The following is a 14,177-nucleotide window of genomic DNA, read 5'->3' as shown; positions in this document are numbered from 1 at the left end:
ATAAAACACATAATAAAACCCTAAGGGCAAAATAGTCCACTTACAACTAGCCCGGGTTTCAGTCTGTTACTATATATATATATATATATATATATATATATATATATATATATATATATATATATATATATATATATATATATATATATATATATATATATATATATATATATATATATATATATACATATATACATATATACATATATACATATATACAAATTTCAGTCAGATATATATAAATAAATATATAAAATCAAATATACATAAATACATATATGTATATATAATACGATTACATATACAGTTATTTATATATACTATTGTTATATACATATATACACATATAATACGTATTCTGTTATACATCTCAATCACCTTTAAATTATTTATCGGATATGAAGATTTTTGAATTGTACGAATGAATTAGAAAATATTATATTTGTTTTAATTTCTTCTTTTTCTGTTTCAAATGGTACGATAGATTCCAATTCCAAATAACATCACAATCAGCTTTTTATAATTTGTTTCTTATCTGAATTCTTTAGCTAGCTGCACGAAATGGTTACAAGTCCCTATCTGATTCTAAAAAAAAAAATTTATTTATATTTTTTTTTCTTTTCTTTCTTCTACTTGATTGAAACGGTCGACCATATCTGGATACATAACAATCACTTGCTTCGTGATATTAGAGAAGATATTCGATTTTTCCCATCATTAATATCAAATATCAATTTCAACTGATTCAATTTGTGGTATTAAAACAGAAAATTGTGAACTGAACCGTTTTATCTCTGTTCGTCTAAGTTTTCATAGAGTAAAATTCAAACCTCTCAAATATATGTGCATATACACATACACCTTAGATAGATATAAACCAACCATACCACCCATCTTTGAACATTGCTTCTGTTTGATCGAAAACCATAAACCCAAAACCCATTCGTTTTTAGTTCTTGTGCAACGAAACCCAACACATTAATAATTATTTTGATGCTGTTTTTTAGCTTGATGAGACCAACACAACCCCACCACCTTCATCGGTTAACATACAACCATTAAATCTCATCATCGATCACCACAAACCCACCCATATCAAATCCACAACCACAACTACAAATACGTCACCCCATCATCATGTACAATCATCGAACACCAAAGTTTGCTACTGCCGTTCCTATATCCTTTATTTCCAGTTCAATCGTAACTCAAAATCCTACCAACACGTCACTATGGTCGCTATCTTACTTCTATTTCTTCAACCACCACAAACACTCATCATCATAACATTGATTCATCATCACATCAGTCGAGTACCACCATTAAAGTTGACTAAAAATCGCCACCAACATCGAAGATTAGTTGCTGCTATGCGTGTCTGTTTCCACTCGAAGAGAAGCTACTGCACCTTCAATTTTTTTTTGTCGAACTGCTGCAGTTGCAACATGTTTTCTGTTTTGGATTTTGTTAAAAAGGAGAAGAAGAAAGCATTTAGATATTGATTCAGTTATTGTTGGAGCGATGAGAGTGATTATAGATGATGATATATATAAATACTAGCGAATGATGATGATGATGACAGAAAGTGGAATTGGTCGACTAAAATTGTGTTAGTGGAAGAATGGTGGGGCTGTGAATTGATTAATATTTTGCTGCTACAACTTGTTGATCTACCTTTCTACATTGTAAAACTGTATCATGAACCCAAAAATATAAATAATGGACTTGGAACTTTGGGCTTGGTTAAATAGCTGTTGGGCTGAAGTATTATAAGGAGTACGATATTGTGCATGATACATATGATGAAAATGATACGCAGTGGCTGCAGCTCATTTTTTTATGAAACTGTGAACGAAGGAAGTAAAAGATGATGTTACGAATGATCATGTAATGATGATTATGATGTTGATGATGGCATGTTGATGATGAGGATGGTATCACGATGATGACGAGATGATGATATGGTGAGCAAGATTATGATATTGATGATCATGAATTAGAAATATGGAATAATGATGATGATTACAAATTAAGAAGTTGATGATGATGTTTTGGTTACATGATTATGATGAAACAGAGATGATGGTTATGTTTATGAATGATGTTAGAATGATGATAATGGTTAGATGGTAACACGGTGATGAAGAAAACTGAATTACGGTTTACATAAAAATAAAGAGATAATTATTCCACTAAAACAGAAGATAGATCGATGGTTTAGGTGGTTAGCGGGTTAACGTGAGGTCTTGGGTTCGAGTCCCGTCTGGAGCATTCTTTTTAGACAAAGCTTTAAGGGTATACACAATTACTTTTATTATTAATATTAATATTATTATTATTATTATAAGTATTATGTGTATTATTAATTATTGTTATGATTATAAATATGATTATTACTATTATGATTGTTAGAATTATAATTATTATTACTAATGTCATATTTATATTTATAAGTATTAAAGACGTCATTATCATTAGTATATTTTTTTTAAATTATTATTAATCTTATTATGTAGGTACTATTATTATTATTATGATTATGCTTATTAATGTTATCATTATTTTTAATTAATATTAGTATTAGTATCATTTTTAAACATTAGTATTATTAACCTATTTATAATAAATATTACTAAACTTCTCATTTAAAAACTGTTATTATCATTATTATAAGATTTATTAATAAAACTATCATTAATATTATTATTATGAGAATCATTAATATTATTATCATTATTATTAATACTAGTATTATTATTATTATCATTATAATCACAACTAATATCATTCTAGTAATGTTATAATTACTATTTAAACAAACAAATGAAATATATATATATATATATATATATATATATATATATATATATATATATATATATAATATTTAATACATATGACATAACAAAATTTATATTTTTTAATATACAATAATAATGAAATATAAAATTTACTAATATAAAAATTATATCACTAATAATAATATATATATTTGTTCGATTACGATTATACGTTTTAATATATATACAAATGATATAGGTTCGTGAATCCGAGGCCAACCCTGCATTGTTCAGTTTTGACATATGTAGTTTTACTACAAAATACAGTATTGTGAGTTTCATTTGCTCCCTTTTTAAATGCTTTTGCAATATATATTTTTGGGACTGAGAATACATGCGCTGCTTTTATAAATATTTTACGAAATAGACACAAGTAATCGAAACTACATTCTATGGTTGGATTATCGAATCGAATATACCCCTTTTTAGCTTGGTAGCCTAAGAATTAGGGAAATGGCCCCTAATTGATGCGAATCCTAAAGATAGATCTGTGGACCTTGACACGTCCCATTCGGGTTACGAATGCTTTAGTACTTCGATTATCATGTCCGATGAGAGTCCCGGAATGATGGGGATATTCTATATGCATCCTGTTAGTTCGGTTATCAAGCGTTCACCATATGAATGATTTTTATCTCTATGCCGTGCGAAATGCCTAATATGAGATTATGATTATGAGAAATGGAAATGAAAATCTTGTGGTCTATTAAATTATGAAAATGATTGATTACGATAAACTAATGAACTCACCAACCTTTTGGTTGACACTTGAAAGCATGTTTATTCTCAGGTATGAAAGAAATCTTCCGCTGTGCATTTGCTCATTTTAGAGATATTACTTGGAGTCATTCATGACATATTTCAAAAGACGTTGCATTCGAGTTGTTGAGTTCATCAAGATTATTATTAAGTCAATTATAGTTGGATATATTATGAAATGGTATGCATGCCGTTAACTTTCGATGTAAAGAAAGTTTGTCTTTTAAAACGAATGCAATGTTTTTAAAATGTATCATATAGAGGTCAAGTACCTAGCAATGAAATCAAGTATTGTGAATCGTTTATAATGTATATGAACGGGTCCTTTCACAGTATAGAGTTGACTCCCCCTTAAGTAGACATCGCTGAGTCGTCACATCTTTTGAACTTGCCTCATGCCAATATTGTGAACGTGTGTTCTGAAAACAGCAGTTGAAAGTGCTTTGGTATAAAGATCAACAGAGTTGTTGATTGAACGTATCTCATTTTAATCTGGTTATCTTTTACGAGATCTTGAGTATATGAGAAGAATCTGAGGTTTTCATCTGAAACTGTATCATCTAAATCTTTTATGTACAAGTTTAGCCCCTGTGATTTGTCTACAGTCTCCTTCATGGTTTGCTCAAACCCTTGTTTCAATTCCTATTTCCTTTTAGTCTTTTCTGAGCCTTATCAACATACCATTCTTTTCCATCAAACTTATGACCATTAAGACCGTCTATGGCTTTGGCGCCTCATCAGCATTTATATTTTGTTCTGTCACTTTTGATACTCTTCTTTCATTTGTATTATGCAAGCTGCATTATCTTCATATATAGTTATTGGTGAATATAGTTGTTGGTCTTTTATAGCATTCTAGTCCACAAGAATCAATAATGATTTGTGTCATTGATCTCAACCAAACACATTTTCGAGTAGTTTCATATAATGCAATCACTTCGTCATGATTTGATGATGTTGCAACAAGTGTTTGTTTTAAGAACGCCATGATTTTGTGGTGCCTCCATTTAGGAATACATATCGAGTTTGAGATTTATCTTTATGAGGATTTGATGAATGATCTGCATATACATAATCAATCAAATCTTGTTTTGAAGCGTTAGAATAAAATAATTTTAAATCAGTAGTACCACGAAGGTATCAAAAATCTACTTGATCCCATTTCAATGTCTATTTATAGGGGTTGAGCTGAACCTTGTCAACAAATTAACTGCAAAAGAAATGTCAGGTCTTGTACAATTTGTAAAATACATAATAACCCCAATTGCACTAAGATATGGAACTTCTGATCCGTAAAGATCTTCATGATCTTCACGGGGATGAAATGCATCAGTGTCAATATTGAGTGATATATCAATCAATGGTTTTGTCTTTAAAAATGTTTTCAAATCTTTTCGGTATAGTTTGTTTGATGTACAAGTAAACCATTAGGCATATGCTCAATTTGCAATCCAAGGCAATACTTAGTTTTTTTTTCAATATCTTTCATTTAAATTTTTTTAGAAGTTGAATAATTTCATAGATCTCTTTATTTGTTCATATGATGTTATGATCATTGAGATAAACAACTTACAATCACATATCCGGATATTATTTTCTTAATAAGAACACATGTTCAAATAAGATTATTTGTATACCCTTTTTCTTATCAAATAATCACTTAATCAGTTATACTGTTGTATCAACCCATATAAAAATCTTTGTGATTCAATGGAATACATTTCTTTGGGTTTTGCATTAGATGTGTCTGATACCTTAAACCTTTCATGGATATTCATGTATTTATCACTATCAAGTGATTCATTTAAATAAGTAGTAATAACATTCATGAGATGCATTTCTAAATTTTTTAGAAACTGTTAGGCTGATTAAGTATCTAAAAGTAATTGCATCTATAACAGGAGAATAAGTTTTCCTCATAATCCATTCATGGTCTTTGAGAGAAATCTTGAGTTACAAGTCTACTTTATCTTGTAACTTCATTTTTTCTCATTTCTTTTTCGGATAAAAATTCATTTTTTTATCTCATACGTTTCACATCTTTAAAAGTGATAACGATTGATCCGAAAACTTTTCTTTTATTGAGTGATTCTAATTCAGCTCGTATTGCTCATATCCATTAAGTCAAATCATGTCTATTTTGACATGCAATGACAGATTTTGGTTCCAGATCATCATCGTTATTCATGATGTCATTGTAAGATTATATGAAAATCAATATTTGTCATTTTGTTTCGGTTCCATAATATTGCATAATTTATTGCAATTTATGTATTTACATCGTCAATATCCTCTTTAGAAGGAATATTGATTTGTGGTTCTTCTTGAACACCTTTTTATCTCATTATCAGCTGATTTTCTTTTTCGAGGATTTTTATCTTTGGAACCAATTGGTCTCCCACGTTTCAGATGTGGCAAAGACTCATGAGTGACATTATTGCCAGTTTTTGGAATTTCAATTCTTGCTAGAGCATTTACTGCTGATATATATGATTTAGTCACTCTTTTTGCATTTGTAAATGCATCGGGCAATTTATTCGCAAGTTCTTGCATATGCATTATTTTTATTTTATTTTTGTTTAGCATTCTTTTCTGTGAGTATCAAGATACCTTAATTGATGTTCACACCATGAAACATCATTTTCTTTATTTTTTTATTTCTCTCCCTTATCTAGGGAACATTGTCTCATTAAAGTGACAATCAGCAAAACGTGCCGTAAAAATATCACCCGTCATGGGTTCAATATATCTTATGATTGAAGATGTTTCATATCCAACATATATTCTCATCCTTCTTTGAGGACCCATTTTAGTGCGTTGTGGTGGTGCGATAAGAACATAAACCGTACAACCAAATGTTCTAAGATGAAAAATATTTGGCTCTCGATCAAAATTAAGTAGGTAATGGAGAATATATATGACGTGCACTTGGTTTAATGCGAATTAATATCGCATCATGTAAATTTACATGTCCCCATATAAATATTGAGAGTTTTGTACTCATTACCAATTGTCTAGTTATTAGCTGCAAGTGTTTATCTATTGATTCAACTAAACCAATTTTGTGTATGCACATGAGCAACTGGATGTTCAACAACAATCCCTGTAGACATATAATAATTATTAAATGCTTGAGATGTTAACTCACCAGCATTATCAAGTCTCATCCTTTTAATGGTGTAATCAGAATAATGTGTTCTCAATTTAATAATTTGTGCAAGAAACTTTGCAAATGCCATATTATGGATTGATAACACACAAACATGACACCATCCACTAGATGCGTCTATTAGAACCATAAAATATCAAAATGGTCCACATGATGGATGAATTGGTCCATATATATAACCTTTAATTCTTTCAAGAAACATTGGTGATTCTTTCTCAATATTCTTTTCATTAATCACCATATGTGCTTTTCATTAATCACCATATGTGTTTTTCATTAATCACCATATGTGCTTTTTCATTAATCACCATATGCGCTTTTCATCATATATCCTTTTCACCATATGCGCTTTTAATCATATGCGTTGTGCTTTTAATCATATGCACTTTTCATCATATGCGCTTTTAATCATATGCGCTTCGCTTTTCATCATATATGCTTTTCATCATATGCACTTTTTATCATATGCGCTTTTAATCATATATCCTTTTCACCGTATGCGCTTTTAATCATATGCGCTATGCTTTTCATCATATGCACTTTTCATCATATGCGTTTTTAATCATATGCGCTACATTTTTCATCATATGCGCTGTTCATCATATGCACTTTTTATCATATGCGCTTTTAATCGTATGCGCTACGCTTTTAATCATATGCGCTTTTCGGTGCTACATAGATATTTCTCATTTCTGGTTATCATTGACTGATAATCATATCCATTATGATATATATCAGAGAAACTTAACAAATTTCTCTTTGATTTGGGAGAAAACAAGGCATTGTTTATCAGAAAATTTGTACCATTTGGTAATATGAATTTTTGCCTTTTCCGTTCCTTATATCAAGTTTGCAAGACCTGATATAGTATTTATAATTTCTTCATTTGATTTAAATCAATGAAATATTTCTTAGATTTGATCATAGTGTGTATGTTACCACTATCTGCAATACATAGGTCTTTACCATTTAATTGATGTTGTATTTCAGCAGGATTCATACTGAAACTTCAAATAGGATAAGCAAATAATGAGTAATATTTCAGCAAGATAATCAAATTATATTACATGCAAATAAGTTACAATCTGAAGTACATAAAAGATAACACTTAATAAACATATGCGTTATGGTCTAAAACCATTTATTTATGAGTGATACATAACAAGCTAAGCATCTTAGAAAATTCAAACCATTCAAGTCTCAAGGTAGCTCAGGGTTTATTTAATCAAGATTTTTCAACAGATTCACTCTCGTTTTCTTTTCTTTTGGGACTTATTTGTAGAGATAAACAAGATGTTCATGTATTCAAGAAATACTAGACTGATGATCCACGTTACCAGATCATTAATAAGAATCTCCGAGATTCTTATAAGAGCGTCTACTAACATCTTCAATCTTATTCTTTCATGGATCACCGTTATTTTTTGATAATTAATATCGTATCTATCTTTGAGTATTTTCCATAATACACTTGGATCTTCGATCATATAATATGTAGATTCTAAGGACTCGTCAATATGTTTTCTAAGAAAAATACTTGCTATTGCTTTCTCTTGTTCGGAACAATTGTTATTTTCATTCAGGGTTTCTAAAATACCGATTTATTCGAGATATTTTTCTACATTCATAACCCATGTTAAGTAGTTGTTCCCACTTGATTCTAAATGAGCAAATTTAAGCCTTTTCAAATTCGACATTTTCTATTATCAAAAAGATGAACAACATAAATCATAATTATAATCAACTTCTATTCATAGACAAATAATAAAATGAAATTAGAATCATTTTAAATTCATAAGTAGCAAACAATAGATGTAAGACCCGAATATTTGTAGTGTACATATGTGTATATGAGTTACTCAAGTTTGGGGTTTTTGTTGCACATAACTAAAAAGACAAAAGATGCTGAACTGGGAGGTCGCGCGCCGCGCGGCTAGGTGGCGCGCCGCGCCATCTGTCTGCGACAGATTCCCCTTTTCTTTTTAATTAGATATTTTGAGGGCATTTTGGTAAAATCACCTTGGGGTCCGAAATTAATGCCTTAGATCAGTTTTGGGAGCTCATTAACTCCATTCACAACCACCTTATCCTCTCCAATTCAATTCTAGTGAGAGAGTGCATTTCTTGAGTGAGAAAGCTTCATTAAAGGGTAAAGGAGGTTGAATCGGGTCTTAGTGCGAGTTCTAAAGTCGTTCATCTAGTCGCTAGCTACGTAGTGATTGTGTTGGTAAGTTCTAAAACCTAGATTCTTACTTTAATTGCATTAAGGGTTAGGGTTTGGGTTAGTGATGCACACAAAACCTACTTGCTAGTAATTTGGGGGTTTTGGGTGAATTTGGGTCATGTAGACTCAAAGGTAACTAATTAGGGTTTTCAAAGTGTTAATTTATGTTTATGAACCTAATTAGTTAGATAAAGTACTAGAACACTTCAATGATATGTAAATGGGTGTTAATTGGGCATGGATGACCCAAATGGGTGTGTTGACCTTGAAATGGGTCAAATGGGTCTTTAATGACCTAAGTGGTCTTGCATGTGTGAAAATGAGTTAAATTGGTGATTTAAAAATGTAATAAGACCATATTTGACTAGAGTTAGGGTTTTTGGTGAAGTTGACCCATTATTAGGGTTAATGGTGCAAAATGGGTCGGGATTGCACTTTGGGTCAAAATGACTTAGGAATGGTGAAAGAATTGGTTGACCGAATTGAGTTTGCGTTTGATAATATGTATAATGTGATAGGTACGTTACTTTGAGGTTTCGCAAGCTCGGGTATCTTTTCACAAGACTTTGAGGTGAGTGGAATAATTATATGTGTAGGTATATAATGTATCTATTTGTTGTAGCGTGAAATGTGTAGTGTCGAGGTGTTAAGACACCACGTTTCACGTGAAGAGTGTAGCATCGAGGTGTTAAGATGCCACTCGGGTGTAGCATCGAGGTGTTAAGATGCCACCTAGGAGTGTAGTGTCGAGGTGTTAAGACACCACTCCGTAAAAATAATGAGTGATGCATCGAGGTGTTAAGATGCCACTCGGGGTGATGTGCCGAGGTGTTAAGGTGCCACCCTAGGGGTTAGTGGTGCGAGGTGTTAAGCGCCCTAACGGATGTTACGAACACCGATGGCGTTTTCGCGAGCGCCGTTCCCTTGTACTATTGGTTAACCATGGTTATTTGTGTGGTAAGCATATTATATTATTCGAGTTATATTTATATGCGGATGTTATGCTAGCTTGGGGGTATTGGTGAATTATAGCTTGTTATTGCGACGATAAGCTAATGTTGTTTGCTAGCACGTTTGCGGTTGTGTAAGTGTATGCAAGTAGGTATAATTATATATGTATTCGTATAATTATTGCATTCACTAAGCTTTGCTTACCCTCTCGTTGTTTACCATTTTATAGGTTCGGTTTTGGACAAGGGTAAGGGCATCGTTTTGGACTAGAGATCCCGCTTGATGCTAGGGGACGCTTTTGGCTTTAGTAGCTCTTGGAGTTTGACCGATAGTTTGGTAGTTTAATCCCAAACGCCATGCTCATTGTGTAGTTTGGAACTTAAACTTTTTGGTGGTCGAAACTCGTAAATTGTATTAAACTCGTAAAACGGCTGATGTGGGCCCCGCCTGTAAAACATTGATTTTATATTTGAAACAAGTTAGTTTTACATATTTGGATGTATGGTAAAAAGCATTTCGTCTAAAAGTGTCGGGAACTAGTCAATCTTTTTCGCATTTAGAGACTTTCCGGACAGTCCACTTTGGCGCGCCGCGCCCCTATCTGGCGCGCCGCGCGGGTATGCTGCACAGGAATTTTTTTTTTATATTTTGTATTTTCGCGTGGTTTGGTCGAGGGTTGGTTTGGGTTGTTACAATAGAATAATGGCATGATTACAAATGATAAAACCACAAGAACAGGATAGAATATAGGTTCACCCGGTGGTATATTAGCAACAATGATGATAGTTAGTATGACCAATACAATAGGAAAAATCATCCTTGTGTGAATCATCTTTACAAAAAACTTTTTGAGAGTGGTAATCTGAGAAAATGAAGATTGATTTGTGAAAATGTGAAAACGGGGATGTTTATTTTATATTTGAAAAATATAGTCGTTGTAACGTCGTCAGTTGACGTTAACGACTGTTATGTACTCGTTGTATTAATAATAATTTTAATAAAAGAATTTTATTAGTGCAAATACGATTACTATAAATACATTTAGTATAAATACGTTTAGTATAAATACGAAGATTAAGAGAATAAACATATTATGCATAAATAATAAATTTTAAGAATAAACATTAGTATGCATGAAATAAATAATGATTAATTGCATAAGTAATCATAAATGTTAGATAACATAAATATAAATGTTAGTGAAGTTAATAAGAGTTAGATTACAGAAATATAATTCAGGCGGTATAACCGACCATATATAACTTAAATAACATAAATATAAATGTTAGTGAAGTTAATAACATAAATATAAATGTTAGTGAGGTTAATAAAAGTTAGATTACGTAAATATAATTCAGGCGGTATAACCGACCATATATAACTTAAATAACATAAATATAAATGTTAGTGAAGTTAATAACATAAATATAAATGTTAGTGAAGTTAATAAAAGTTAGATTACATAAATATAATTCAGGCGGTATAACCGACCATATATAACTTAGATAACATAAATATAAATGTTAGTGAAGTTAATAAGAGTTAGATTACATAAATATAATTTTACTTATGATGATAATAATATTTACTAATAAATAATAGAAGATATCGTTAAAGAATTTCTTACCTTGATTAGTGACTTGTGCTTGCTTAGATAAACATTGATTATACGGAGCACTTCGTGCTGATAACGTGTTATAATTTTGTAGTTTATAACTACCTTTGGCCTAAACTTATTACACAATACTTTAAATTGAAAGAGTAATGATGGATGGAAATAGAAGTATATATTTTATATATGTAAGAATGGGTGGAACCTGATTACATCTGCATCCACATATATATACTACAAATTTCTTACTGTGCATAGTCAATGATAATTATTATTCTCCGTTAGGTGAAATAGTAATAGTAATATGATTAAAATTGAGCATACATATTTTGACTTTTGAATATCATAACAGTTATGTTATGTTATTTATTGTTTATTTGTGTGCTACTTTATTATTTGTAGATCACGTAGCCTAGAGGTAAGAACTTAACCTCTAAAAAAAATAATAGAACTCCCTATAAGTGTCAGGTTCGAATAAGTACTAGTACAAATTTAAATTCCCTGTGATCACGGAAGTCTACCCGCGATGTCTGACTACTCGCAAAGCGAGTGGTCGTTCTGGTATTGATCAGTTTTCAAATTGGATTGAAAACACGGATATACCCAAAAAAAAAAAAAAAAATCTTTGTTATAGTAGATGTGTGACCATATCTTGGGTCTTGGGTCTTGGGTCTTGGGTAGGGGTGTGCACCATTTGGTTTGAAACCATTTAAACCGAATATTGAATCGAAATCAAATCGAAAAAAACCAAACCGAATTTGAAAAATGATTTTCGGATCGAGAAAAACCGAAATCGAATTTTAATTCGGTTTTTCAGTTTGGTTTTCAGTTTTGAAAATTTTAATTTGGTTAACCGAAAACCGAATTCAATTTATACAATATTAAATAAATATTTTAAGTTATTTATATTATTGTATACATATACGAGAAACGATTTTGAATAGATATTTTAACTCTTCAAGTCAAATTCGGTTTACTTGGATTGAAATCCTATTTTAATCTTTAATTTCATAATTTCCTTTTAATTCCTCATTTTTGAAACTGTAATCATTTCAAGTCGATTTGCTATTCAGTTCAATTTATGTGTGTGCACGTTGAATCAATCAAATTTATATACACTGTTTTACAACAATTTATTATTAGAAAGTATACACTATGACTAAAACAGAGAAAGTTTTAGTTTTGTTATTGGTATTGGTTTTGTTTATTTTTTGATATGAAATGTATTGTATTATTTTATTTATGATATTATATAAGCTTATTTTATTTTCTAAAATTTGTATATATGTTCGATTATATATATTATTTTAGTATGATACTTACAAAGTTAATAATATAATTATAATGTTTATTTATATCGTGAGAAAAAAAGTAAAAAAAAAAAAAAAAAAAAAAAAAAATTGTTGTGGAAGTTAATTTGGTTTTAACCGAAACCGAACCGAATTCAAATTTGGTTTTCGGTTCGGTTTTGGTTTTGGTTTTGATTTTGATATTTGAATTTGGTTTCGATTTGGTTTTTGGTTTTAATTTTTAGAATTTCAAAACTGAAAAAACCGAACAGAGTAAATCGAAAAAACGAAAACAGAACCGATGAACACCCCTAGTCTTGGGTCATTTTTTTACGTTGCTTAATCACGAATTTTGGTTGATTCGAATTTGGAAGGAAATTTACATGACTTTTGTAATGTAACGGATCTAGTAACTATAATGTAATATATCGTTGCTTGTAGATACAGAGTCTATTACTTTTTTAGCTACTAGGTCGTATAGTTTCTCAATAAATATCCAATGACTGTGAGGTCTAGGTTCAAGTCACATTGATTGATATGTATCTTATCGTTAATGAGTTTAGCCTAGCGATGCCAAAAAAAAACTCATACCCGATGGTAAAATGCAACAACGAGAACAATAACAAAATTCAATCCCACAAAAGCGAGAAAACTCGTAACTTTATATTTTTGAGTCCGGTTCAGACCGGGTAAATGGGTCTAGATCCTGGTATGAGGATGGTTTTTAATTTTTTTTCACGGGTCCAGGTCTTATGATGGTTTTAGACACAAACCCGATTATCCGGCCCATATACCCGAAAAAGACTCGAGTCCATATACCTATAACCCGAAAAAAATACTCGAATACCCGTGAAAAAACCGGTTTACCCGATAGTTTGTTCATAATTGGGGATCCGGATACCCGTGGGAAGAACTGTTTACCCGCTAGTGAATAATTGAATGGGAACCCGGTGGGTCTGGATCCAAGTTTTAGTCGGGTTTGTTTGAGCGGGTTCGAGTCTTGAATTACCTAAAACCTCCGGTCCGATATCATCCTTAGTTTAGCCACACATATAAATATTGTTTAAATATCAGAATCAGAATATATAAGATAAGATGGTAACAATCAAATATCCATTTCTAAGATTGCAAATAATTTTGGGCATAACATTTATCGACAACATAAAGTTTATGATGTTGCACAATTACCAAGCAATAATGGAAGTTTTTTAATTTTCAATTTTCTCCCTCAACGGTTTATTGCTAACGACACGAAACTATATGTCCAGTTTACATGGAATATTTTTGTTGGGAAACAATTCATTTAATTAAGAGTAGTCAGTTTATTTCTTTC

The sequence above is a fragment of the Rutidosis leptorrhynchoides genome, chromosome 4, assembly GCF_046630445.1.
Source record: "Rutidosis leptorrhynchoides isolate AG116_Rl617_1_P2 chromosome 4, CSIRO_AGI_Rlap_v1, whole genome shotgun sequence".
In the NCBI taxonomy this organism is placed as follows: Eukaryota; Viridiplantae; Streptophyta; class Magnoliopsida; order Asterales; family Asteraceae; genus Rutidosis; species Rutidosis leptorrhynchoides.
This window is presented reverse-complemented; position numbering follows the sequence as displayed.